Genomic DNA, 22,902 nt, shown 5'->3' with positions numbered 1-22,902 from the left:
CGGTCATTTTGTGCTTCTGTGAACTTACAGAGGTTCATGGAGACATTTCTATCAATATCCTTTTCTCTGGCCAGCCAGGTTTCTGCACCACTCAGTCAACCCTAATCCCAAGTATAGCTATGGCTAATAATAATAATAATAATAATAATAATAATAAATTTTATTTATATCCCGCCCTCCCCAGCCGAAGCCGGGTTCAGAGCGGCTAACAACAGTAAAACGATAAAACATTCTAAATCCTTTCATTATAAAATTAATTCCAATCAAATTAATGGCAACCATTGGGCTAGAGGTTCTGTGAGGATTGCTAAAGGAGGGAGTCAGGCTGCGCCCTGACCAAAGGACTGGTGGAACAGCTCTGTCTTGCAGGCCCTGCGGAAAGATGTCAAGTCCCGCAGGGCCCTAGTCTCTTGTGACAGAGCGTTCCACCAGATCGGAGCCACAGCCGAAAAAGCCCTGACTCTGGTTGAGGCCAGCCTAACCCCTCTGTGGCCTGGGACCTTCAAGACGTTTAAGCGGCCAGGTGAGCCCTGGTTGGTTTTGGTCTGATAAATGCACGCATCCCTGGAGGTCAGCACAGAGCCACCAAGTGTCCCAATTTTCCAGGGACGTCCCTGATTTAGAGAAGCCGCCTTCGGTTTCTGATTTCCAACTTTTCCTTAGGATGTCCCTATTTTCATTGGAGAAATGTTGGGAGGGTATGAAAAAGGTCCCTCCCATGTGTCTGTGGCAGGGTTTCCTCAACCTTTTTTTCCAACTGTGGCACCCTTTCTGACCTTGATTCCATCCTGTGGCATCCCTGTCCTACCAAAAGGTAGCTATTTAATTTTTTTGTTTGTAAACAGAACAGCACCCCCACACACACACTAACACTGCTGCAGCCACATACCTTGTCCATGACAAATGAGATGCAGATGGCTTGGTGCACGCAGTGGGAGAAGGAAACAGAAGCAACATTGCTGCAGAGTGCACATGGCGATGCATCCACTGGGAAGCACGGTCACTTCTCTGTTCCCTCTAGGTCTCTGTTTTCTATTTAATTTGCTTCTCTCTTTTTGTTTTGTTTTTTCTCAGTCTCTTCTCTATTTTCTTCACTTTTCACTTTCCTCTGCGGCCCCCCGGTCCCATGCCATGGTCCCCCATTTATGCAATTTTCGCCTGTGGCCCTCTTGGAATATTGTCCCCATGTTGGAAAACACTGGTCTATGGGTAGAAAAACCACGTGGCTGACATCTGATTTGCAGGAGGACTTGCTACTTCTTAGCCCGGGTTGTAAAGGTCCCTCATCCCTTCTGATGCTATGGAGCCAATTGCAGCCTCAGTCTGCAACTAGTACAGTTCCCCCAAGTGCAATTTGAAAATGTTAAGAGCTGTTTTCTTGAAAGCTGCACCCACACAGCCATAACTAGTCCCCAGGACTGTGTGTGTTTTCCCAGACATACCTGGGATTCGTCCGTTGGAAATAGCATCTGGGCAGAATTTCTGAAAATGGGTAAAAATGTCTGGGGAAATCTAGGTGTATGGTAACCCATGTTGGAAGTGTTTTTTGGTGAATTTCCTTAAAAACAGCTCTATTTTTTTTGCCCCCCAGCCAAAAAAAGAAAAAAAAGAAAGGCTAAACTTTGCCAAAAAGTTTCCTCAACTTTTGTGTCCGGATTTTCACTTTTTGAAATATGGCAATCCTTGGAGTCCCTTCCAGTTCTACTGTTTGATGATTCTATGACTAATCCTGCAGCAATTCACCCTCAATGAAAACACAAATTCCAGGGATAATTATTTATGCTGAAAAGGAAAGCATGCTGGGCTATGTATATATGTATTTTACCCATGTTAGGCAAAAAGATTCCTGCATTGTAGGGAGTTGAACTAGATTACCTTTGTGTTCCCTTCCATCTTCCAACAATTTTATGAGCCTTACACTGCAAGCTTCTGCATGTCTACTCAGAGTTAAAGTCTCATTTAACTCAATGCAGCTTACTCCCAGGTAACTGGGTAAAGACTGCATTCCTACACACTGCAATCCTAAGCATTTTTACTCAGAAGTAAATCCCATTGAGGTCAATAGGACTTCTTCTTGCTGTTGTTGTTGTTGTTGTTGTTGTTGTTGTTGTTGTCGTCGTCGTCCATCTTTCCCCTGACAGGGACTCAATGCAGGTTACAGCTAAAATTTTATTTCATTCCATTTGTCTGTCAAAGGTGATGTACATAATCCCTTCCCTCGCACATTTCTTCCTCAAAACAATCCTGTGAGGTAGGTTAGGCTGAGCAATTATAATTGGCTCAAGGTGACCATGTGAGCTCTATGGGTCAGCTGGAATTTCAACCTAATATCTGAGTATATTAGTATGTGCGTTGGGAAAGCAGGGGCAGCAAAGAGCTCACATTATGATTATTTTCAGTATTGAAATAGGAAGGCTAGAAGGGGGTCAGCAAACTTTTTCAGCAGGGGGCCGGTCCACTGTCCCTCAGACCTTGTGGGGGGCTGGACTATATTTTTGGGGGGATGAACAAATTCCTATGCCCCACAAATGACCCAGAGATGCATTTTAAATTAAAAGCACACATTCTACTCATGTAAAAACACGCTGATTCCCGGACCGTCTGTGGGCTGGATTTAGAAGGCGATTGGGCCAGATCCAGGCCCCGGGCCTTAGTTTGCCTACCCATGGCTAAAAGCATGTAACCTCTTGAAATTTCCAGAGGGCACTAAACACTATGACTTGATTTTTATGTTTCTTTCTGTGGTGAATACAGTCATACCTCGGGTTACAGATGCTTCAGGTTGCGTTTTTCTGGGTTATGGACCACCGAAATCTGGAAGTACCTGAACGGGTTACTTCCGGGTTTTGGCGGTCGCGCATGCGCAGAAGCGCCGAATTGCAACCCCCGCAGATGCTGCGGGTTGCGAACATGGTAGTTGGGAAGGAGTTATATAACTTGTTGAGTCCTGTTTTATGCCTCTTGTTACATTGCTGGAATAAAAATAAAATAAAACTTAATTTGTTCCCATTTTCCTTGTCTGGTGTGTAACTTTGACTCTTGATTCTTCAGTAAAGTCCAGCCTAGAACTGGTCTAAGCTCTGGCTTGATTCCCCTAACATTATTTTTATTTATTTCAACAACCAGTACGCTTAAACTGATATAATTATGGGGTCTGAACTTACCACAACTGTCCAGAAAGCAGAATTTGGAGTTGCAGTGGATTGCCCAAAGAAAGTGTGTGGTACCTGTCAAAAAGGCAAATTCCATGTTAGAGATAATTAGGAAACAGGTTGAAAATAAAAACACAAACAGTATTATAATACTGTTATACACATCTGTGGTGCAATCACATTCCGAATCATTCTGTTGTGATTTAAAAGGGTTAGCGGAGTCTGTAACCTGAAGTGTATGTAACCTGAAGCATATGTAACCCGACGTACCACTGTATTACCATTTGGAGAGGCCCCCTTGCATTATAGCGCAACAAAAGTGGAGAGGGGGGGAATAAATGGGAACATTTGTGATATAAAAATTTGCAAAAATCTCAGCAGGAAGTTGCAGGACACACGCTGATTTGAAATGAAGCAGCAAAAGTCAAAAATTATGCAGGGGTAAATGCTATTGAAAGTGGGATAGTGTATAACCACTCCAATACCACAGAGTGCACAAATCATCATGAATGAGTAATAAAAAGGATTTCTGAAAGGACTCTTAACTGCAGCTCTACTGCCTCTGAGGAACTGGCACTAGAATCTCACTTCAGAGTGAACATTTTTAGAATCAGGCTGAAAACTTGAACTCTTTAACCTGAAACTAAGTCCTCATTGGCAGTATGACTCCTAATAAATGTGCACTTATTAAATGTGTTTGTTTATATTTCTGGCAACTCTTTTCTAGTCTTCTCTGAACATCTCACATGGGAAACTATTGACCTTTGGAAGCTTCAGGAAACAAGTTAAGGCTTATCTGCTGTTTTTAGTTGTTTTATGGATAGTTACTCATTTTATTTCATTTCACTTTTAATTTTTATACCGCCTTTCTATATTACTACCCACAAGGTGGTTTACAAGCTGAAGAAACAACATAACAGACAGCAGAGATCACACACATAATAACAGTTAGTACCAATACAAAAAAGTTACAATAACTTTAAAATGAACAACTTATATCAAATAAAGCAATATTCAATAATCCGTTAGAATATAATAGTAAACAGTAAAATAAAGTATCAGCAAAATATAATTAAACATTTTACACTTTTCAGTTAAAATAAAGAACTACTATGGAAGGACAGATCCTGAAGCTGAGACTCCAATACTTTGGCCACCTCATGAGAAGAGAAGACTCCCTGGAAAATACCCTGATGTTGGGAAAGATGGAGGGCACAAAGAGAAGGGGACGACAGAGGACGAGTTGGTTGGACAGTGTTCTCAAAGCTACCGACATGAGCCTGACCAAAGTGTGGGAGGCAGTGGAAGACAGGAGTGCCTGGCGTGCTCTGGACCATGGGGTCACAAAGAGTTGGACACGACTAAACGACTAAACAACAACAACAAATTAAAATCAATAAAAAATAGCATCAAGTCATGATGCATAAAACATGGAATGCTATGTAAAAGGATCAAATTGAGAAATAAGGACTCAAAACTTTGTTTAAAAAAAACAAACCCAAAAAACTCTGCTGTTCTCAAAATCATAGTCTGGATAAAGCTCCTAGGACTGGAGGGTGGGGCAAGGCAGGTGGAAAATGCCACTGCCTGATTAACTTCAGGAAATCACTTTCTCTAGAATTTTCTTTCTTTAGAAATGTGCTTCAGGGAAATCCAAAGCTCTGGATCAGGCTTGTGTAAACCAAACTTCATTAGTGCTACTCTTTCAGGGCTTGGAGAGAAACCGGATTCAGGTTGCATTTAAAGGTGAACCTCCCAGATTCATATTTCCTTGGTTTGGCTTCTTCATCAGGTACTTTCTTCAGCCACCTGGACATACATTTGTGGTAAAGCAGGTGTAGTAAATGGACTTACTTCCTGAGCAGCTGGTTCACTGTCCCCTCTTGTCTCTTTCCTGGACTTTGGCACTTTGAAAAATTGTGTACACGTCTAACACCTTGATGCCTTAATGAAAAATGGAGGGCGGGATATAAATTCTGAATATTTATCCTCCCTTTCTCCCTCAAAGGTAGACCCAAAGTTTTACACACACACACAAATCTGATAAAAGTATCAAACCAAGTTCACTAATAAAACACCAATAAAAAATTAAAATATAAAAGCTGCAAAAGGTAATGGCTGGCTGGAAACTACATACAACAGTAGAATAACTCATATACTAAATTACATTACAGTGGTACCTCAGGTTACATATGCTTCAGGTTACATACGCTTCAGGTTACAGACTCCACTAACCCAGAAATAGTACCTCAAGTTAAGAACTTTGCTTCAGGAGGAGAACAGAAATTGTGCTCTGGCGGCAGCAGGAGGCCCCATTAGCTAAAGTGGTACCTCAGGTTAAGAACAGTTTCAGGTTAAGAACTCCCCTCCGGAACGAATTAAGTTCTTAACCCGAGGCACCACTGTAAAGTCAGGATCCAAAGACAGCTGAAAAATAACCAGAGAACGTTAGCCAAAGAATTCTGGAAGACCTGAAAGGAATCCAGTAAAAGGACTTTCCACATTTCTTCCAGAAGGTGCCACAAAGTTAGTGCCACTTCTGAAAAGGATGATAGAATCGTAGAATTGTAAAGCTGGAAACCCCTGAAATGCAGGTATCATGCAGCACAGGAAACATGTTTCTGGATACACTTGCCAAAAATGTGGTTCACCTGCCTTGCTGTGTATAGGGACCCTTCTACTCATTTTGGAGTGGGGTCCTGGGCTTCTGCCTGCTACTACTACTAGGAGTGTAGCCTGAATTATGGTGCTGGAGGAGACTCTTGAGAGTCCCATGGACTGTAAGAAGATCAAACCTCTCCATTCTGAAGGAAATCAGCCCTGAGTGCTCACTGGAAGGACAGATTGTGAAGCTGAGGCTCCAATATTTTGGCCACCTTATGAGAAGAGAAGACTCCCTGGAAAAGGCCCTGATGTTGGGAAAGATGGAGGGCACAAGAAGAAGGGGACGACAGAGAATGAGATGGTTGGACAGTGTTCTCGAAGCTACAAACATGACTCTGACCAAACTGCGGGAGGCAGTGGAAGACAGGAGTGCCTGGCGTGCTCTGGTCCATGGGGTCACGAAGAATCGGACACGACTAAACAACTAAACAACAACAAACCCCACTGAAATCAAATGGGCTGAGACACCACCTGTGTAGCTGTGCATAGGATTGCCTCTATCAGCTTTTCATGTTGAATCTGGGGCAGAATTTGAGCAATAGGAAGTGCTTTCTGTAGCATCAAGCCCAGGAATGTAGCTGTGTGTGGGCATAGAGAGTGGGAGCATATTCAACAGAGCATAGGAGCCAACTCCTAGGGGCTGAGGTCCCTTTGCCCTCCCCCCATAAAATATTTGAAGGGGCCATGGTCCCCCAAGTTTAGGGGCATTGTCATTCAAATGGTGTGTGTGCACTGTGTCTTGTGATTAGTTATGCAGGGTGGGGTTACCTGCCCCCCCAAAAAAATATTTTATTCAAGTTAGCACCCTTGCAACAGAGCGAAAGGTTAGAGGGCAAAGGCTGTAAGAAACCATCATAAAGAATGAAAAATATTTCACACTTATATCCATTTCATTAGATTTAATTTTAATTAAAGTACTAGCATCCTTGCTGTCTTGCAATTTTGCAAAGTCTGGTAATGAACTTCAGAAATTGCAGGGCGCTCATTTATTTATTTAAAGTATTGTTTAAATACCATGGGGGGGTTATAAAAAAAGAAAAAGAAAAAACCTTCTCAAAGCAGTTTACAAAATGAAAACCTGAAGCAGTAATGGAGAAAGTTTTAAATATGAAATAATATTAAACTTTCTCTCTCTCTCTCTCTCTATATATATATATGAATGATTTGGAACACGATGTTTATGCTGTTGATAGAACTACATTGCGTTACTGTACGAGATTATTATTTCGGTAGAGAGGAGTAGAATAAAATAACAAATAAAAGTCAACAAAATGGGTGTTTCGACTTAATTGTACATTGCATGAAATGCAGTACAGGTGCTCATCTATACGCAGAAAGTCCCAGGTGGGGCTGGGAGACAACCTTGTCTAAAATCCCACACAGCTGATGCCCTTCTGTGGGGCAACACCGAGCCGCCTTGACTCTCCGTAAAGCAGCGTCTTCTGTAACCGTAGCCATATCAAGATACTTTTTAACCCCCTTAAGAAAAAGATAGGACACCTGCCAAATTCATGGAGAATAGGGATAGAGGGGTCGGAAATTCCCTGTTTTTATCCCTGTTCAGGTGCACCCCATCCATCGTCTTCAGAGAAAGATGGTCGATATTCTAGAATCGGACCGCCTGGAAAGTAGCCACCCTTTACAGTAATAGTTTCTCCGACAGAACTTTCGAATCTGTCAAGCCACCCTTGGGATAAAAAGCAACTCAACTCATCTGGCTGGTAGACTACACCTCGGGCGGGATGCTACATTATCCGGAAGCGGTTGCTATTCGCGTTCTTCTTCCCAGGGGCCGCCTCGCACCCCCACCCCACCCCCAGAGGCCAAGTACCTGCCCAGGGACATTGCCGCGCCCGCCCATGAAATATAATACGGGCGTTGTCCGCTCCAATAAAAGTCGGCGTCGTGCGATGGGCGGCTAGTAACTATGGAGAGCGCCTGCTCCTCCGCTGCCCCCGCCCGACGCTCGCTCACCTCTTACTTCATCGACAGCATCCTAGGCAGCCGGAGCCCCGACGCGGGACACCACGGTGAGCGGCGGCGGAGAAGGAAAAGGATACGGTACCGGGGTGATCAGTGACGGGGGCACCCTTCTTCTAACTTGCCCCGTACATCAAGATGGAGAAGAGGGGTTTTAGGGAGACCCCAGGAATGACATTGGGCCCAGGGGGACTGAGTCGGGGGGGGGGGGGTTATGTCCAGCGTTGCAGGCAGAAAACTCCAGGGTGGGAAAGTTGCTAGAATTCTGATCTCGGGGGGGGGGGGGCAACACCTATTCGCTCATCTCCACCTGCACCTGTTTAGGCTCAGCCGTTATCGCCGCAGCCCTAAACGCAAATCCTAAACATCTTTGCAGCCAAGTTACTCCATCAAAACAGAACTTTACCCCCGCGTCCCCCATACCTTACGTAAGCGCAAGTGAGGCTTCAGCCTTACTTTATTCGGTGTTGTCGGGGTTTGCGCAGACTTTAAACACACCAAAAACTGTCCTATATCCTGCCCTGACTGGCATACATCATTTTTAGTTCCAAGCCTAAATTTTACTTTACTTGCCTATTTGCCGTGGGGGGTTAACTAGCCTTTCTTCTATCCCGCGGAACTCCCCGAGGCTTTACTTCCAAGTAAACGGAGCTGCGGCGGGAGGGGGGGTTGCGGCGTGCGCTTTTCCAGGACGCGATCCTGACGCCCGTTTCACTCTCCGTAGTGACTCTCCAAGGGCAGGCACGGAAGCGATTCTTCCCTCGCCTCTACCCCACCACTCACAAAAGTTCTCCTTTTCCCCTCCTGCAAGCCGGAGACCCCGTCGAGCCGCCGAACCCACCCCAGGCCCATCCGATGGCGGAAAAAATGGCCCCAGAACTCCCGGCGGGGAGCGGCGCGGACCAGGGGAAGGGAGGAGAGGAAGCTGGAGGGAGAGGCGCTCCAAACATCCCGGCGCAGAACGCAGCCCGCAACGCCGTCGAGGCTCCTGGGCCCGCGCCACCGAGGAAGCGCCGCTACCGGACAACCTTCAGCGACTCCCAGCTGGATGAACTGGAGCGCTCCTTCCGCACGTCCCACTACCCCGACGTGGGCACCAGGTAGGCTAGGTGCGCCTTCGGTAGCGGGAAGGACAGGTGTGTCCCCATCTGCACTATCCGTCTAAATACCGCGTTGGGACTGTAGTTTCATCCTTAAACTAAAGTGCCCAAGATTGGGGGAGGAGAGCCACGTGCTTCAAAAGTATGCTGCGGGTCTGCTCTAAGTCTGGCTTTGCGGTCTATATTGTCGGCGCTAACAGCCTCTCGCCAGGGTTTCAGGCGGAACGTTCCCATCTCCTACTCGGAGACGCTGGGGCAGCGCCGGATTTAGGGCGGTATGGGTGGTTCCCTTGCACAGGGTGAAGAGTCGAGAGGGCATGCAAACAAAATAATAATGATGATGATGATGATGATGATGCCTATACAGTGGTACCTCGGGTTAAGAACTTAATTCGTTCCAGAGGTCCGTTCTTAACCTGAGACTCTTCTTAACCTGAAGCACCACTTTAGCTAATGGGGCCTCCTGCTGCCACTGTGCCGCCACTGCACGATTTCTGTTCTCATCCTGAAGCAAAGTTCTTAACCCGAGGTACTATTTCTGGGTTAGTGGAGTCTGTAACCTGAAGCGTAAGTAACCCAAGGCAGTGGCATAGCGTGGGGGGTGCAGGGGGGGCCGGCCGCACCGGGCGCAACATCTGGGGTTAGGGCAAATCCACAGGTTAGGGGGCGCAAATCCACGGGTTAGGGGGTGCAAATCCACGGGTTAGGGGGCGCAAACTACTTGCCTTGCCCCGGGTGCTGACAACCCACGCTACGCCACTGACCCAAGGTACCACTGTATATATACAGGTACCTACTGAGAAGATCCAATTTTTAAAATAAAAAAAACTGTACAAAAAGAAATTGTTGTGAAAATGCAAAGGTTCCAGGTTCAATTCCTGGCATTTCCAGTTACTGTGGTACCTCTGGTTACAGACACTTCAGGTTAAAGACACTTCAGGTTACAGACTCCACTAACCCAGAAATAGTACCTCGGGTTAAGAACTTTGCTTCAGGATGAGAACAAAAATCGTGTGGTGGTGGCGTGGCGGCAGTGGAAGGCCCCATTAGCTAAAGTGGTACCTCAATTTAAGAACAGTTTCAGGTTAAGAACGGACCTCCAGAATGAATTAAGTTCTTAACCTGAGGTACCACTGTAAAAGGATTTAGAGATGTGATGGGGATGCCAGTTAGATATTTCAAGGGAAAGTTTAATTATGATAAAAGTGTGTATTGGCAATAAGTATAATGAAATCAAAATATAGAATAGACAGGAGGTTGGGTCTTTAGTGTTAAGACCAATTTATGTTTTATTGTTTGTTAAGAAAATAATATGTCTATGGTTATTCCTGTGTGCAGATTTGGTATTTGTGTTTTTTCTTTTTTCTTTCTGTATCAATAATAATAATTCATTCTGGAGGTCCGTTCTTTTTATTATTATTAAGTTCTTAACCTGAGGTACCACTGCAAAAGGATTTAGAGATGTGATGGGGATGCCAGTTAGAACTGGTTAGAGCCAGAAATAGTAGGGAAGGTGGGTAAACAGTACAGGACAGTTCCCTATGTTTTATATGTCAAGGTTGTTTATTGCATCACTCATTCCCCAGCTCATCTTGCTAATGCCTCTCTCCACTCCACCTCACAGTGTACCTTCTTCAGCAATTGCTTATCAGGTGCAAGCCGGCCAACCATTATAGTTGGTGCATGTCACTCACTCCACACCTGTAACAAATTGGTCTTTTAGTGTGGTAGCACCTACACTTTGGAACTCCCTGTCTATTGATGTCAGCTGCCTTTGCTGTATGCTTTTTCTTTCAGCACCTGCTTAAAACGTTTATGTTTAGGTGAGCCTATCCAGACACACAGATGCTGACACTGTGGCCTTAAAAACCCATAACTAAAACAAGCAATGACACAAGCAATTATATAAAGCGTAACTAGAGGTGCCATCTGGAGGTGGAGGGAGGGATGGACCATGGACCCCCAATATTTTCAAAGAGGGAGTCAGCCCGCCCAAAAAATTACACAGCGATCCTCAGGTTTCTCTTACACACAGCAGTGGTTTTAGGAAGTCATTAGCTTGCACCAGACCCAGTTTTCTGAGTGCATGTTTCCCTTCCCAGGCTGCTTCAGGTTGCAGTAGATGTTCTCCTGGAGACACGTAGAAGCTGTTTCCTGGTTCTCTCAGCAGCTTTTGATACCACTGACCATGATATCCTTCTGGATCACCTAGAGGAGTTGGGAGCTGGGGGTACTGTTATGCAGTGGTTCTGCTCCTTCCTCCTAGGCTGTGTCCAGAAAGTGATATTGGGGGGTGAGTGGTGCATGCTCTGGTAATCTCCCACTTGGACTACTGCAGCACACTTTACATGGGGCCACTGGTGGAGGAAGAGGAGTGCAGGGGGAGCGCACCGCCCGCCCGCCCCCCTGCAGATTGATCCTGATGGGGTGCCATCATGGCTGCCCTCCCACCTGTGCTGGGTGCCACGCCACCACAGGCAGCATGCCACACCACCAGGACGCGCACCAGCCCCGCCCACGCCTGCTCTCCGCATTTTTCGCTCTATAGGACGCACCTAGTTTTAGAGGAGGAGAACAAGAAGAAAAAAATTCTCTCCCTCTCTGCGCAGCGCCCCTTCAGCAAAGCGGCAGGAGAAACGGAGCCCCTTCCATTTCTCCTCCCGCTTCCCTGAAGGGGCACTGCGCAAAGAGGGAAAGCTGTGCAGCGCCTCTCCAGCAAAGCAAAGCCGACCCCTCTCACTCTCCTGGCTTCAGCGAAAGCAATGAGAAGCCTCCGGAGCACAGAGGGAGTGCTCCCTCTGCACTTCGGAGGCTTCGCGTTGCTTTCACTGAAGCCATAGAGCCTGCATTCACTCCGTAAGACACACACACATTTCCCCTTAATTTTTGGAGGGGAAAAGGTGCGTCTTATAGAGCAAAAAAATACGGTAATCCTGAAAGCGGCAGCTAGCCTGGTGACTGGGAGTGGCCGCCAAAACCATATAACACCAGTCCTAAAGGACCTTCACAGAGCTTCAGTGTACGTTTCCGAGCACAATTCAAAGTGTTGTTGCGGCCTTGGCTCAGTATACCTGAAGGGTAATCTCCTCCCACATCATTCAGCTCAGACAATAATGGCCTTCTGGCAGTTCCTTCATTCCATGGAGTTACAGGGAACAAGGCAGATGGCCTTCTCGGTAGTGGCACACTGTGAAATGCCCTCCCACCAGATAAAGAACTGTACAACTTTTAGAGGACACTAGAAGGCAGTCCTGTGTTGGGAATCTTTGGATGTTTGACATTTTATTATTTTTTATATGTGTTGGAAGCTGCCCAGAGTAGCTGCAGCAACCCAGCCCAATGAGCAGTGTATAAATAAAATGATTGTTGTTGTTGTTGTTGTTGTTGTTGTTGTTGTTATTTGAGCCCATTGGTCTATCTTGCTCAGTTTTGTCATCTCTGACTGGTAGTGGTTTTAGGCAAGGATCTTTACTTTCCCTAGTGAGGGATCAAACCAGGCACCGCCTGCAGAGGGTCTACCACAAGGCAATGGACCTTGCCCCCCACCATCCAATTCCAGTTGCGATGGAACTCCAGCCTCTGCTTTAGCAGATCTTGTATTCATGAACACACCACACGTTTAAAGCATGTGACTTCTCCAAAAGAATCCTGGGAACTGTAGTTTAACTCCCACAGAGCTGCAGTTCCCAGCACCCTTAGCAAACTATGCTTCTGCTGATTTTTGAGGGGGATCTGATGTGCTTTAAATGCCTTCCTCCACCAGTATCCCTTCCCTCGGTTCTTCCCCTGTGTTGAATTATACTATAGATTGTAAGCTCCTTGGGGCTGAGACATTGCCCTCATATAAAGCAGGCCCACTGGTAGCACTGTATACAGAATGCTGCAATAATCATGTTCAAAATGCATTTTTTTTCTCCATTGGTAGGGAGGCACTTGCAAAGAGTCTGGACCTTAAGGAATCCAGAGTTCAGGTAAGATGCAGCTACTTCAGGTAAGCTGCCCAGAGTCGCTGGAGCAACCCAGTCAGGTGGGCAGGATACAAATAATAAATGTATTGTTATTGTTTATGTTTCCGTGTGCTCTGGCACTCGTCACAGTATCCCGTTGCACCAGAAGCGACTTAGTCCTGCTGGCCACATGACCCAGAAAGCTGTCTGTGGACAAACACCGGTTCCCTCAGCCTGAAAGCAAGATGAGCGCCGCAACCCCATAGTCGCCTTTGACTGGACTTAACCGTCCAGGGGTCCTTTACCTTTTACCTTATTGCATATGCATATTTTATAGTGCTAGGTAAATCAAAGTCTGACTCCGAATGTGAGAAATAGAAAAGTGAATCAATCACTATGCCAAATCTGGATGTTACTACTCTTTTGCTTGTCTTCAGAATGGAATGGGGGTGGGAACTGTAGAAATATCTCACAGGTACAAACCAGCCTTATCTCCAGGGCTTTTTCTGCCCCCCCCCAAGCCGGAACTCACCGGAACTGTGCGCCATTGCCATTATAAGATTTGGTTTCGTTTTAAACACAGTGTAAGGAGTCTCTATGGGAGTATATTGTATTTTTAAAATGGGGTATCAGAGTTTTTAGGGGGCTAACCAGGTTAGGTTAGCTGGGATAGCAGGCTTGTTGGTTTTGAATGTCTTATGTAGATTTTTTTTTCCAGTTTTGTTGTTCTGTATGGGACAATGACAATAAAGATTATCATATCGTATCATATCGTAAGAGAACAAAGTGGGGATGTTCATGGCGAGTTCTGGCACCTCTTTTTCTAGAGAAATAGCACTGCTTACCTCGATCCCTCATCACAGCATTGGCTCATGCTCAGCCCCCCATTCCCCATACCTCCTGTCTCCTTTGCTGACACATAATGACTCCGTTACAAAAAAGTTATTGTTAGTTCAACTAAGGCCCCGTCTTCACTGTTCACTTAAAGCCAAGGGTAGGCAAACTAAGGCCTGGGGGCCAGATCCAGCCCAATTGCCTGGTGTTTTTACATGAGTAGAATGTGTGCTTTTATTTAAAATGCATCTCTGGGTTATTTTGGGGGCATAGTCCAGCCCCTCACAAGGTCTGAGGGACAGTGGACCAGCCCCCTGCTGAAAAAGTTTGCTGACCCCTGCTTGAAGTGGTATCTGTTGTTGTTTAGCCGTTTAGTCGTGTCCGACTCTTCGTGACCCCATGGACCAGAGCACGCCAGGCACTCCAGTCTTCCACTGCCTCCCACAGATTGGTCAAACTCATGTTGGTAGCTTCGAGAACACTGTCCAACCATCTCGTCCTCTGCCATCCCCTTCTCCTTGTGCCCTCAATCTTTCCCAACATCAGAATCTTCTCTTCTCATGAGGTGGCCAAAGTATTGTAGCCTCAGCTTCAGGATTTGTCCTTCCAGTGAGCACTCAGGGCTGATTTCCTTAAGAATGGACAGGTTTGATCTTCTTGCAATCCATGGGACTCTCAAGAGTCTCCTCAGGCACCATAATTCAAAAGCATCAATTCTTCAGCGATCAGCCTTCTTTATGGTCCACTTCCATACATCACTACTGGGAAAACCATAGTTTTAACTATGCAGACCTTTGTTGGCAAGGTGATGTCTCTGCTTTTTAAGATGCTGTCTAGGTTTGTCATTTCTTTTCTCCCAAGATGCAGGCGTCTTTTAATTTCATGACTGCTGTCACCGTCTGCAGTGATCATGGAGCCCAAGAAAGTAAAATCTCTCAGTGTGGTATAAAAGTAAGGTAAAGGTACCCCTGCCCGTACGGGCCAGTCTTGACAGACTCTAGGGTTGTGCGCCCATCTCACTCAAGAGGCCGGGGGCCAGCGCTGTCCGGAGACACTTCCGGGTCACGTGGCCAGCGTGACATCGCTGCTCTGGCAAGCCAGCGCAGCACACGGAAACGCCGTTTACCTTCCCGCCAGTAAGCGGTCCCTATTTATCTACTTGCACTTTGACATGCTTTCGAACTGCTAGGTTGGCAGGCGCTGGGACCGAGCAGCGGGAGCGCACCCCGCCGCGGGGATTCGAACCGCTGACCTTTCGATCGGCAAGCCCTAGGCGCTGAGGCTTTAACCCACAGCGCCACCCGCGTCCCCAGTGTGGTATACTACCCCTTTAAACAGTCATGGCTTCCCCCAAAGAATCCTGGGAACTGTAGTTTGTCAAAGGTGTGCTGAGAATTGTTAGGACATCGCAATTCCCCTCACAGAGCTACAATTTGCAGAGTTCCCTGGGAACAGGGATTGATTGTTAAAGCACTCTGGGAATAACTTGCAGAGGGAGTATGCAGCCAGGAGAAGCTGTGACCTGGAGATAGTTCTGAGGGCCAGTCACAGGGTGTTGAGGGCCACATTCAGCCACCCAGGCCTGAAATACCCCATCCCTGATTTAGATTTAATAAACACTTTGGTAGTTTACACTTCAAAACTGACCTTTTTTGGTTAAAACCGAAACTCAACTGAAGCCAAATCTTGATCACTTTAAATTGAACTTTCTCTTATTTCTCTGTTTTTAGGGGTTCTCATATTTCTATGTAAGAGTCCTTGAGTCCCTATCAGGGAGAATTATTATTATTATTATTATTATTATTATTATTATTATGTCCAGGAATTGCTGAAAAATGCCCAGGTTGTATGGCAAGTTGAGCGCTTAAAAAAAAAAAGAATCAAAGAAAAGCCCCCAAATGGGGGGGGGGGTGGTGTTCCCAAAAAAGATGTCTCCCTCCCCACCCAAAAAAACCTCAACAACTCTGTCTGGATTTTCACTTTGAGGAATATGGGAAACCTACTATTATCATTATGATTATGATTCCCTGTCTACTGAAGGTTCTCCTTTAATGCTAGTACTTTAGATAGCATGGCTTTAGGCGATATTAATAAGAATAAGAATAAGAATAATGCCCCACCCATCTGACTGGATTGCCCTCTTTCCTCTAGTTCCAACTCCCTGTAAAAAAAACCAGGTGCAACAATATTCATCAGTGACACTAAAGAAATAATAACAATCCCCAAGCCATTCAACTGTGCTTTGTCTCTGTTCTGACCTTCACATCTTTTCCATGTGTACATGTTCCTTTGCTCCTGGGTCATAGGCTCTGGTTTTGTTATTGATTCCCAAAGAGTGGTGCATTTGCATTGACAGCTTTCGTAGGCAGTTCCTTGGATTCTTTGGGGTGGGGGGAAGCTGTGTGGTCTGAATGTGATTCAAATGTATGGCATGTACACAGCCCTAACATGGCTCTCATCGCTGGCATTATTGCAGTCTTCAGGGAACAGAAGGTAAGAAGAAGGGGGATTGCTCTAGAGCAAGGACGAGAAACCTCCAAATGTTCTTGGACCCCAGTTCCTATCATCCCTAACCATTTCCTGGCTGGGGCTGATGGAAGTTGGAGTCCAGCAACATCTGGAGGGCCAGAGGTTCCCCATCTCTGTCCTTGACAGATATATAGGAAATGGCAAGAACAGGAAATAAAAAGTGGGTCACAGCCCTTGGTGACGGGTAGAAAACCTTTGGTCCATTATTATAATATTTCTGGGCTTTAGGCTGCAATCCTGTACACACTTGCCTGGCAACAAGTCCCACTGGACTCAAATGAGAGTTAACTCTTAACAGATATCTCAAGGATTGCACTGAGTCAATAATAATGATGGGACAATAATGGAAGTGTAAATAGAAGTGGTAGCCATTGGTAATGCACTGCAAATCTCTCTCTCTCTCTCTCTCTCTCTCTCTCTCTCTCTCTCTCTCTCTGAAGGTTTGGTTTCAGAATCGACGGGCAAAGTGGAGGAAACGAGAGAAATCTCAAATTTTAAGGAGAAATCCGAACCTGGCCAGGACACATCCCTTGGGTGTGTACTTGGATATGCCATTCGGTGAAACACCTATCCTCGACTCCATATGGAGGAGACCAGTGCCATTCCCACCCATGGTTATGCCAGCTTTGGCCCCACCTTTCTGCCCACCAGGCTTCACTCCCTTTGGCCTCACCTGGGCATCCGTATTCCAGAATCCAATCATGAGCCCCCAGTTTGGAAGGTAAGAATCCAATCAATTTGAAGGTTGCATATTGAGATTAAAATGGGAGAATGCACATCTGACTGCCGGATCCTGCACAGAGTGAGGCATGCTTTTAAGTATCCTGATTTCAGTGGGCTTTGCTGTGTCTTAAACAGAGGCGCTGCAAAGGAGCCTTTTGCATAGAGCCCTCGTTCTCCCACTTCTACCCTTGTTTTTTACAAATTTTTTGTTAATATCAAATAGATAAGACAATAATTATTTTTTATACTTTTCAAAGTCAGTCTAGGTTTGCATCTATATGTATAGATTAGCATATGTAAATTTGTCTCCTAGGCCCATACCCTGCCTATAAGGACTAAGCAACCTTACTGGTCTTAAACTCCTTCAGCAGTGGTTTTTACCCAGTGTGCCATGGCACCCTGGGGTGCCTTGAATGATAGTCATGGGTACTGCAGGCAACACTGGCCTCTGTCCCTCTTTCCATCTCTCCGTCCTCTGATGCCCTCTCGTGTCTCTGCCTCCCAAAGGCTTGAACAGCTGTTTGTTGCAGCAGCACCGGCTATAAGATCCCCAGGTGAATGATGCCTCTGGGACTGGCCAGGGGGTGCTGGTTGACAGGAGATGAGTAAGCAAGCAGAGGAGGGAGCCCAGCCAGCTAGTCCTCCAGCCCTTGCTGTTGGGAATGGACAGACAAGTGGGAGACCAGGCAGGCAGGCAGGCACTGTGCTGGCCTTTCTTGTGCTTGCTGTGTGCAAGGCCTGCCTGGGAGCTGAGTGCCTGGTGCTGAAGGGGAGCCAGTCTGCCATGCAGACCTGGCAGTGCCCGCTGTTGCCACTGCTGCCTCCCAAGGTAGGGTGCTGGCCTCACAGTCATCTTTGGCCAGTCTCTGTTGGGCCACTAAGGCTGGGGGCATTTTCTTCCCAGGCCCCTGTGGGGCAGTGTGAGGAGGCACCTCTCTTTGGGGCAGGGGTGGTGGCAGCAGTTGCCTAGAGGACTCCCAAGGAGAGGGGAGAGGAGGCTGGGGGAACTCTAAAAGGGTGGGTGGGAGGCTGCCAGCTCTGCAGGCAAGGGGTGACATAACTAGGCTCCAGAGTCCCACAATAGTGAGGCAGAAAGAATGTAGTTGGTCAAGCGAGCCATGGACACAAAAAGGTTGAAAACCTCTGCTTTAGAGGGTCAGGCTGTTATGTATGCGGAAGGTCACAGGTTCAATCCTTGCAATCCCCAGGTAGGGCTGGTAAAGATTCCCTGTCTGAAACATTGGAGAAATGCAGACATTCAGTGTAAGCAATACGGAGCTTGATGGACCAATGGTCCTATTCTGTCTAAGGCAGCTTTCTATGTCCATAAGAAGTACATCAATTGTTATCAGTTCAGTAAAAAGAAAGAGAAAGAAAGTTCAGTTACTTACAACTAATGTTAAACATTAAAAACCCAGCAAGATAATGCCATAAGTCGAAATAAGAACCAGAAGTATAAGTAAAAAAAGTGTTGTGGTATCGTAAAGACCTAATAAATTTATTGTGGCATAAGCTTTCATGGGCTCCGGTTGCCATCTTAGGCAACAAAGTTCTTCAAAATTGGGTGCCCTGTCCTATGCTGAGCTCCAGAGGGTAGCGCTGTAAACTTGTGAAGGTACTTTTATTAGTCCACTGGAATATGGCTCCCTGCTCCTTTGAACAGCTTGAAGGTTGCCTCCAAACCACCCTGTTTCAAAAGCAGGTGGAGAAAAGCGTTGCTTTTGAAAAAAGAGCCCCATTTGGATTCCTGGACTTTTATTTATTTTATTTTTTTTAAGTTCTTTAGATCAAGAGCCTAACTCATCAGGTCATTTTATTTATTTACTTGCCAATCATGCCAGACAGCTTATAGTAGTATCCTTTGACTCGTTTCATTTGTCAGTGGTACAATGGCCATTACGAAACAGGATGTACAAGTATCTACAATCACAAATTGGTAGCAGATCTGAACTCCTGTCAGAACAAACATGAGGGAAGCAGGGACCAAGCATGGCACTAATATGTAACACCAGCAATATATATAACACTAATCGTTATAGATTAACAACATAAAAAATACTGTTTTGGATGGTCCTCTTACAGCAGACATCCTTGGACAATGGCAGTGCGTTTTTTGAGCTGCTTCTGCAAAGATTCTATAATCCTTAGAGCATCAATAAAAGATTCTAACAGTATTTTAAAGTAGGTTTTCCCCAAATAAAAAACATAAGATTAACAGTGTAATCCTATATCTCAGAAGTAATCCCCATCAGATTGAAATGGACTTCCCCATCAAATAAATACGTGGAGGCATGTATGTTCCCACCATGGGAGAATGTTAGAAGCTCTTTTCAGGAAGGAGTCAAGTGACACGGAGCACACAAAAGTGGGCTTGGTACCCAAGGAAGTAATAAGCCAGGCTGGCACCAAGGATCAACATCACTGGGCAGCAGCCAAGACTCACATCCCAGCCAAGGAGCTACTACCAGCTCAAAGAGCCCCCCACCCCCCATTCTGCTGTTCCTCCACATTGGCTATTTGCTGCTGTTTCTGTCCCCTCGTAGCCAATGATCCATGTCAGGCGGGAGCAAGGGGAAGGTGCAGTTTTCATTACGTTCATCATGCCTCTTTTCCCACTAGGTGGCTCTGCAAACTGGAGCCAAACGGGAGAGATGGAGCGAAGAGACAGTGGCAGTAGCTGCAAGTGCTAGACATAAATGTCAAGGTTAGGGGAAATCCAGACCGGGAAAATAGCATGGGGAATATTGGGCTTTAACACTTCCTTACCCTGTTGAGGTCACCCCTCTATCCCTGGTATTTGTTCCAAAAAAGAGAGAGCAAATTGAAGGGGGGGGTTGGTTTTGTTTTTTGCAAATAGTGTAGCTTGGGAAGCCCAGTCCATATTGGGGTCACAGCAGACAGCAATGGGTTAAATTTCCTTAGCACCCACACCAGGATCCGAACCCAGACCAGGCCCTCTCTTGTCTACATTTTACTTTTTCAAAAGCCGTTCACGCAATTGCCAACATATCAGTGCCCAGCAAGATGAGGCACCATTCATGCAACTGATCTGTTTTAAAGGGCCTTATGTTCCTCAGCAGGACCAGAGGGGGTGGGGGGTGGGGGTGGGCAGGGAACCAAGCACACCCCCAGACCTGTAACTCCCCTCTCTCAGCTATGGTCCATGTGGTTATTCGAAGAAAATACACTTTCCTCATACAAATTATAACTGGGTCACAAACTGGAAATTAAAATAAGGCTGTAGTTCAAAGCTTGCTACCTGAAAAGTTAACTCTATCAAAATCAATAGGATTTAATTCAGATATAAGCATATGTAAAGTTGGAGCTTGGGAGCAAAATACACTGTTATTCCTCTTCCAAAACTCCTAACATGTGAGACAAACTTCTCCCAAACCACACACGAAAAAGTTCCTTGTTTCTTCAATGAACCCCTCTTTTTACGGCACCACCACTGTTTATGCTAGCTTTTAAAATAAACTTTTTATTAAATCATCATCCCCATCATCTGTAGCACCGTGGACTTAACTTGGCCTGCAACCTCCACCTGGAAAATGAGCCTAACAGCCACAAGAGTTTAGTACTTTGGGGTGGGGGGCAGTTATTATTGTTCCTTGTCTGCTCAATATGTGTAACATCTTGCTTGACAAGGAGTTATGAAAGACTCTAAAGCTTACTCATTATTTCACGACACTTTGGTTGATCATGACAAAGGTATTGCAGATTTTGGAGTTTGACATATATATCAAATTATTTGCTCATAATAAGCCACACCAGACTATATACAAAGCAGGACGGAACACTCTTAAAAGAAAAGAGATTTGGAGCAAATCTACCTTTTGTCTGGTGCCCTTCTGTTCTCCTTTGTAGCAACATGTTGTCCCTTAAAGTAATTGATATTGACCTTCTCTTTCTTCCCCAATGAATATAGCTATTTTGGTGGGTTTGGTGGGTTAACCCCCTTTCGGACAACTGCTTTGGCTTCAATGAACGCACCTGAACCCCCAGCGGAGTCCGTTGCAACGGCCGTTGCAGAGCCCACCCGAGCTGAAAGGAGAGATTCAAGCATTGCAGATCTGAGACTTAAAGCAGAAGAACACGCCCAAAAAATCCCTGGGCCCACTTTTGCTAGTGCCAATGAGGATCTTCGTTAAGTACTTAGTTCATTTCCGGTTAAGTACTTCATTCATTCCGGAGATTGCCTTCATTTGGCGGACTTGCACTCTGTTCTGAGCCTAAAGGGATCCAGCTGCAGGGCACACCTCATGATAGATGATATTTGCTGTCAAAATGCATTTTCCTGCTTGTAGCAAATCAGAATGCTGATATGTTATGATAACTTAATACGTTGCATCTATTGTTGCAGCTGCGGCATTAAAATATAAATCCTTATTGACTTGTTACATACAATGAACAATTATAATAAAATCCTAAAAGTAGAATGGATGTAGTTTGGGTTTATTTATTTATTAACTGTGGGTCCTTTGTTTCAGAGTTCATAGGGAATCATGCATGCATGCACCCATAGCACAGGGGAGCCTTCTCTGCCCTCTAGGTATTAGGCTACAGCTCCCATCATCTCTTAAAGTTAGCCATGCTGGTTGGAGCTGATGAAGCCCAACAACCGCTGGAGGTCATTGGACTGGGGAATGTGCAGGGGCTAAGGAATGCAATTCTATGCCTGCTTACTGCCCTTTAGATGCTGTTAGAATCACATTGACCCCAGCCAGCAGGGCAAATGGTCTGGAATGGTGGGAGCTGTAATTCAATGGTTTCCAAAAGGCACCCTTTTTCCAAAGGCTACCCCTGTACTAGTAAATAAGGCCGCAGCTGTGTGCACGCTTAGCTGGGAGTAAGCACCAAGGTATACAATTAGGAATCACTTCATTCACAGGGTTGCACTGTGGGTTTCCTTCCTGTTGTTTTGCAAATAGATTTCTGCTGAACTTTTTTTTTTTAGTTATACAGTGGTACCCCAGGTTAAGTACTTAATTCATTCCGGAGATCCGTACTTAACCTGAAACTGTTCTTAACCTGAAGCACCACTTTAGCTAATGGGGCCTCCTGCTGCTGCCGCGCCGCCGGAGCACAATTTCTGTTCTCATCCTGAAGCAAAGTTCTTAACCTGAAGCACTATTTCTGGGTTAGCGGAGTCTGTAACCTGAAGCGTATGTAACCTGAGGTACCACTGTAATAGAAACAAAAAAACAGAACAGTAGCAAAATACCACATAGCTTGAACCATCTCAGGTTACCATCTCAGATACCAAAGGAAGCACTGAGCCAGAAGGAGAGAAAAAATTAATTAGCTACATGGGTTTGTCCAAGGACCTAGGTGACTTTGTGGAGTCAGTCCAGAAAGAAACATGACCCAGTGGCATCTGACGTGTCTTCCCCTCATTTTGGCATGGGAAATAAACCAAAACCAAACTTCCAGAAAAAATGTATTTTCAGGTTTCACCTCTGGTCCATCTGCATTCTTGAGTTAACTTATCCAATGCTAACTGCCAAATCCTTGCGCCCCCACACCTTGACAGAGAACCTCCAAGATTTAAGACTATTCATTAATAGGATTGGTTGCAAGTGTGCACAATGATTCTGGAAGGTCAGATCCCACATTCCCTTTAGCAATCACTTGTAGCCGAGTAAGGTTGTCTTTCATAAACACGGCCACAAATGCCACAAACACACCACGAAAGCCATTCCTTCTTGGGCTTAGCTCCCCATCTGCAATAGGGGCATACTTTATAGGGGTGTGGTAAGGATAACTGGGTAATGGAGGAGAAGCGTTTTGAGTGTCAGATAAGGCAAGCCCCCTAGAAAGCAGCAGTTTGGGTGAAATCCTCTAGCAGGCACCGACGTAGCTGCAACCGATTTGAAGACCTTTCTTAACAAAACCAAGGCACATACTGCTCTGTTTTTCCCCATTGCAGATTTTCAACTTTGCTTTTCAAGGATTCATTCTCTGTTCCCAATG

General features: G+C 45.6%; 1 non-coding gene across 1 annotated transcript; it reads left to right on the top strand.

Moving 5' to 3' along the window:
* The first annotated feature begins 12,819 nt into the window (after positions 1-12,819).
* LOC114589559 (uncharacterized) lies at positions 12,820-21,266 on the top strand. The gene is made up of 3 exons (XR_013391266.1): positions 12,820-12,867; positions 16,647-16,927; positions 20,858-21,266. It is a non-coding gene; the product is annotated as an uncharacterized LOC114589559 (transcript).
* Positions 21,267-22,902: the final 1,636 nt, after the last annotated feature.

The sequence above is a fragment of the Podarcis muralis genome, chromosome Z (assembly GCF_964188315.1).
Source record: "Podarcis muralis chromosome Z, rPodMur119.hap1.1, whole genome shotgun sequence".
Taxonomy (NCBI): domain Eukaryota; kingdom Metazoa; phylum Chordata; class Lepidosauria; order Squamata; family Lacertidae; genus Podarcis; species Podarcis muralis.
The sequence above is the reverse complement of the archived record's forward strand: the minus strand, read 5'-3'. Positions and strand labels throughout refer to the sequence as shown.